The sequence below is a fragment of the Pocillopora damicornis genome, chromosome 7 (assembly GCF_964200805.1).
Source record: "Pocillopora damicornis chromosome 7, jaPocDami1.2, whole genome shotgun sequence".
Lineage (NCBI taxonomy): Eukaryota > Metazoa > Cnidaria > Anthozoa > Scleractinia > Pocilloporidae > Pocillopora > Pocillopora damicornis.
In genome coordinates, this window is record NC_142676.1 from 13,943,839 (window position 1) to 13,950,130 (window position 6,292).

The following is a 6,292-nucleotide window of genomic DNA, read 5'->3' on the forward strand; positions in this document are numbered from 1 at the left end:
CCAGCCCCAACTCGCCGCAAACGCACCAAAACATATTTTTGATAGGTTAGAGCGTTAAAAACGTTCTTTTGAAGGCAATCAAATAAAGTCAAGGTCACTCGCTAAAAACTGGAAAACGAAATCCATTTACCGGTTCAATAACGCTGGAAAGAGCCCACTTTGACGCCAAACAAACGAAAACGTATTTTTTGTGCTATAAAGTTGAGTAGAACGTCTTTTAGCAACAAAAATGCAAAGACGCTGTTTTTTTTTATATAAAGCTCAAAGAAGCCCAATTTCGTTGTCAACTAACCAAAACATATATTCCGTCTAAATGAAACTCAAAACAGCGTGTTTTCTCGCAAAAAGTGAAATCGCTGCTTTTTGTCACATAAAGCTGGAAGCTTCTAATTCAGTTGCAACCAAACCAAATGATGGTTTTGGTAAGATAAAAGGTCAAAAGCGCAGTTTTGGTAGGAAAGAAAGGAAAAGCCTGTTCTCAGAAACATATTGCTGAAAACAGCGTAGCCTTGCCGGAAAGAGACGAAAACGTTTCGTTGAGTAAAAATCAAGTAAAAATCAGCGTGACTCGCCGGAAACTGGGAGAAAACCTTTTCCCTTGCAATAACGCTGGCAACAGCCCACTGTTACGGCAAACAAACCAAAACATGTTTTTCCTGCAATAAAGCTAAACGCAACGTATTTTAAACACAGCGAGGAAAAAACGCTGTTTTTTGTGACATAAGGCTCAAAGCAGCCTAGTTTAGTTGGCAACAAACCAAAACATCTTTCCGGTAATATAGAGCGTCAAATGTGTACTTTGCTCACGAAAGAAGAGGAAAAGGTTGTTCTCAGAAGGAGGATTCTGGAACAGCGTAACTTAGCCAAACGCAAGTAAAAGCGTTGTTTTGAGTCAAATCAAGGAAAAATTAGGTGGATTCGCTGCAAACTGAAAGAAAACCTTTTTCCGGTGCAATACCACTGCAAAACACACAACTTTACAGCAAACAGACCAAAACATTTTTTTTTTGTGCTACAAGGCTGAGTGCAACGTCTTCTAGCCAAGAAAAAGCAAAAACGCTGGTTTTTACGATATAAAGCTCAAAGAAACTCAATTTTGTTGCCAACTAACCAAAAGATATTTTCGGTGCTATAAAACTCAAAGCAGCGTGTTTTCCAACGAAACAGTAAATGACTGCTTTTTCTGACATAAAGCTAGAAGCTTCCAATTTAGCTGCAACTAAACCAAAACATGTTTTCGGTAAGGTGAAGCGTCAAAAGTGTAGTTTATTTACAAAACCGAGTAAAAATCAGCTTCACTCGCAAAAAACTGGAAAAGAAATCCATTGAGCGGTGCAGTAACGCTAGAAAAAGCCCAATTTGACCAAGGCAAGAACATGTTTTTTGTGCAATAAAGCTGAAAACAGCGTATTCTAGCAATTAAAAAGGGAAAACGCTATTGAGGCTGTTCTCACAAAGATGATGCTGAAAACAACGTAATCTAGCCCAAAACTAGCAAAACCGTTGTCAGTCAGGCAATCACAAGAAAAAACGTGGTTTTGAGTAAAATCAAGAGAAAAGCAGGGTGACTCGTTGCAAACTGGAAGAAAACCTCTTTCCCGTGCAATAACGATGGAAACAACACAACTTTACGGCAAACAGACCGTTGTGTGAGTGCAACGTGTTATAGTAAACAAAAAGCAAAAACGCTGCTTTTTGCGATATAAAGCTCAAAGAACTCAATTTTGGTGCCAACTAACCAAGACATATTTGCGGTATTATGACGCTTGATGCAGCGTGTTTTATGGCGAAAAACTAAATCACTACTTTTTCTGACATAAGGTTCGAAGCTTCCAATTTGGTTGCCAACAAACCAAAATGTGTTTTCCGTATGATAAAGGGTCAAAAGCGAAGTTTAACTTGGAAAAAAAGGAAAAGCCTGCTCTCAGAAACATAATGCTGAAAACAGCTTACCTTAGCAAAAAACAAACAAAAGCGTTGTTTTGAGTAAAATCAAGCAAAATCAAAGTAACTCGCTGCAAACTGGCAGACACCTTTTTCCGGTGCAATAACACTGGAAACAGCCCAATTTTACCGCAAACAAAGCAAAACATGTTTTTCCTGCAATAAAGCTACACGCAGCGTATTTTAAACACAGAAAGGGAAAAACGCTTTTTCTGTGTGTGACATAGGGCTCAAAGCAACTTAATTTCGTTGCCAATAAACCAAAACATTCTTTCGGTAATATAGAGCGTCAAAAGTGTAGTTTGGTAACGAACAAAGAGGAAAACGTTCTGCACAGAAAGATGATGCTGATTACAGGGAAGCAAAAACGTTGTTTTAAGTAAAATCAAGTAAAAATCAGCGTGACTCGCTGCAGCCTTGCAAAACATTTTTTCCCGTTGCAATAACGCTGGAAACATGGCAATTTTACAGAAAACAAGCGAACACATGTTTATGGTGCAATGAAGCTGAAAGCAGCGTATTTTAGCATTTAAAAAGGGAAAACGCTACTTAAAGCAGTTTTATTTAGTTGCCAACAGCACCAGGGGGAGATCATAGATCAACAGCTGGACGAGCCGCTAGCGAATGGTAGAGTTAAAGAGCCGCAGAGCCCCTGCAGCAGTCCGGTTGTTTTGGTAAGGAGACATGATGGAAGTTACCGTATGTGCATTGATTACCGCAAACTGAATTTGTGTACATAGAAAGATGCAATACCGTCAGCGAAGACCGATGATGTCGTGGAAGCGCTGGGTGGTGGCCCATGGTTCTCCTGTCTGTATTTGGCGTCTGGGTATCGGCAGATGCAAGTAAAAGAAGAGAACAGGCCCAAAACAGCATTCTCGACCCATCGTGGACAATTCCCATGGAGGGTTATGCCTTTTGGACTCACGAATGGGCCAGCTACATTTACCAGATTGATGAATCTAGCACTCAGTGAACCGACTTCGACACACTGTCTTGCGTATTTGGATGATATTATTATCTGGGCCCCTTCCCTCGAGGAACATCTGCATAGCCTACTGTTATTATTTGACAGGATACGAACTGCTGCTCTTAAGCTGAAGCCAACTTAGTGTCGGTTTCTAAAATGAGAAGTTTCGTTCGCAGGGCATGTTGTCTCTTCAGATGGCATCAAAACTGACCCTGACAAGGTCCAGACTGTCAGAACTTGGCCAACCCCAGTAGACATCAAAGAGCTCCAAAGCTTCATTGGTCTTGCCATTACTATAGGCGGTTTATTTCTGGATTCTCGATCGTCGCAGAACCACTCTAGGAAGGGTGTTTCTTTCCAGTTGCAGATGGAACAAGAAAGTGCCTTCAATGAACTGAAACATCGCTTGACCATTGCACCCGTCTTGGCATATCCCGATTTTAGTCCTGATGCAGGATTATTCGTACTTGACACAGATGCCAGCGAACCCTTAGGCATTGGCGTTTTTTTATCTCGATTGCAGCGCAATGACACTGAGCGTGTGATAGCTTACGAGAGTCGTTCTTTCAATGAGCAGGAAAAGAACTCTTGCGCGACTCGATTAGAGATGCTGGCTCTGGTAAACAATGTGGACCATTTTCGCTATTACTTGGTGGGACAAAAAATTGCGCCTGAGGACTGATAATCACTCATTAGTCTGGCTTATGTCTTTTAAAGAGCCTCAAGGGCAAGTGGCCCGTTGGCTGGGGCGCTTACAGTATGTTTCTGAGATACAACGTCACCCGGGGAGGTTACACAATAATGCAGACACCTTGTCTAGAAGGCCCAGACCACAACATGGGAATTGTCCATCGTGTACTCCAACAGGATTATCCCAAGTTACGGTTGTTGCTAGAGACCTTCCGGTCGGTGAAACCCCACGTGAAGTGAGAAATTGTTGGTACCCAGAAGTGGTTGCACAGGCCCAAAGAGATGATCCAGATATCAGCGTGGTAATTTGTCGTTTGTTGAAAGAGTGAAGGAAACCAGCTGTTGAGGAACTTCACGTCGATGCGCTCTGCTGCTCGTGCTGTCTGGGCCCAGTTTGAACTGTTGTTGCTACAACAGCGGGTTCTCTATATAAAGTCAGCTGCCCACACTACTCAAGCTAAGCTGAGGATGGTTGCACCGAAACAGTTAGTGGAGCAGGCCCTTGTCGAAGTTCATGATGGCGTTGCTGGCGCCCACCTTGGAGGAATGGAGAGTCTAATGAAGATGAAAGCTAGATTCCGGAGGCCTGGCACGACCAAAGAGGTGCATTGTTACTACGATCGATGTCTGACATGTGCCAAGTGTAAGCCAAGGACGAAACGCAGAGCACCACTGTGGTCATTTACCTCTGGCAACGCCACGCAACGCATCCGTATTGACATTGTGGCTCCCTTGCCACGGTCTCGGAGAGGAAACCGCTACATGTTAACAGTTCAGTGCAGTCTTACTAACAGGGCTGAGGTGTTTGCAATGTCCAAAGAGCGTGGCACAACCTCGGCAAAGGTGCTTGTAAGGAACTGGATCTGCAGATCTGGTGTGCCTGACAGCATTCATAGCTATCAAGGCCGTAATTTCGAGTCTAGAACATTCTCGGAAACGTGCCAGCTGCTGAGTATTAACAAGACGCTCAGCAGCGCGTATCACCCTGAGGGCAATGGCCAAGTAGAAAATCTGCACAAAACCTTAAGGAGCATGTTGAAAGCTTGAGTTGAAGATAATCCAGCTACACGGGATGAGCACCTTGATTTCTGCCTGATGGCCTATCGCAGTAGTGTTCATTCCTCCACGGGGCACAACCCGTTCGAGCTCATGTTTGGTAGAGAGATGAGGATACCTTTGGATGTAATGGTTGGCGGTGCCGAAGACAATGAGTGTTCCTACACTGATTTCGATGCTGTAGAACTGCACAAGTTACACAATACTTAACTGCTTGAGGAAGCTCAAATGCTGAAACTAGTTACACGTTTTCAACTGCACCATGAAGCTGAATTGGTTCCAATAGTTTAAATTGTCTAACTGGCTTAATCTTTTCGACTGGCCAAAAACATCAAACTAGCGAAGACCGTTAATCTGACAGCAAAAAATGCACAATCTTTCTCGATTCTTTGAAGGAGTTCAACTTGTCAAATTTGCTCAAGTGGTCTAACTGCAGAGGATGCGTAAGGCTTTATAGGTTCAATCTAGAAATCTCCACAATGTAGCTAAATTTGTCGAAGTGGTTGAAATGGTCCAAGTAGCTGATGTTTGTTCACCTGGTTTGGTGGTCAAACTAGTGAACAAAGTTGCGGAATCTATCGTAATTGGTTGAAGTCGTTCAAATTGTGAAAGTAACTCACAATTCTTGAAACTGCAGAGAAACTGTACAATCTAGCTGAATTGTTTCAAGTAGTTAAAATTGTTAAAGTAGCCTCATCGATTCAACTGATTGAAAGATCAAACCAGCAAAGACAGTCAAACTGCACAAATTGCTCATTCTATATGAATTGGTTGGAGAAGTTGAAATGGTCAAACTGACTACTGCGGACTAATCACACATAATCATTGAAAAGTCAAACTAGTGTGGACAATCATACTCCAAAAATAGCCCAATCTATCTTAATTGGTTCACCTGCTTGAAATGGTCAAACTAGTTTAACTTGCTCAACTGCGTGAACCGCAAGATTTAACTGAATTTTTCATGACAAATCAGCTTAATTGCTTCGACTATTGAAATAGTCAAAGTAGCGGAAACGGTTAAACTGCACAAATTGCAGTCTCTATCCCGACTAGCTGAAGTAGGTGAAATGCTCGAACTAGCTTAAATGCTTCAACTGCACAATATGCACACTCAGCTTAACAGTTTGAACTGCAGATACGGCACAATCTATCATAAATGGATGGAATGGTTAAATAGTCCAACTAGGGAAGACTGGAAAAAAAAAAAAAAGGCAACGAGTTAGAACTGTAAAAATTAGAAATGCCAGGAAGGCTGAAGAGAGAAGGAAAGGAAAGACAAGAAAGTATGGAAGAAAAGGACAGACAGGAAAGGTGAAATTTGATATCACCGAGTATCTTAAGTTGGTATTTCCATTTCAGGAAGCAGACGCTGATAAGTGTTTCTTGCACTTTCAGAAAGTAGCTGGCAATGTTAAGTGGCCCACGGATTCCTGGGTAATTCAATACAGAGTGTACTAGTCGGTAAAGCAAGAAAAATTTAAACACAGTTAAGTGTAGAGCAAGCTGCAAATTATGACACTGCTAAGGATATTATTTTAAAGGGTTCTGAAATAGTTGCCGAGGTTCAGAGACCGTGAGAAAGTCAATGGTCAGACTTATGTAGAATTTGCGAGAAGTAAGGAACAGTTATTT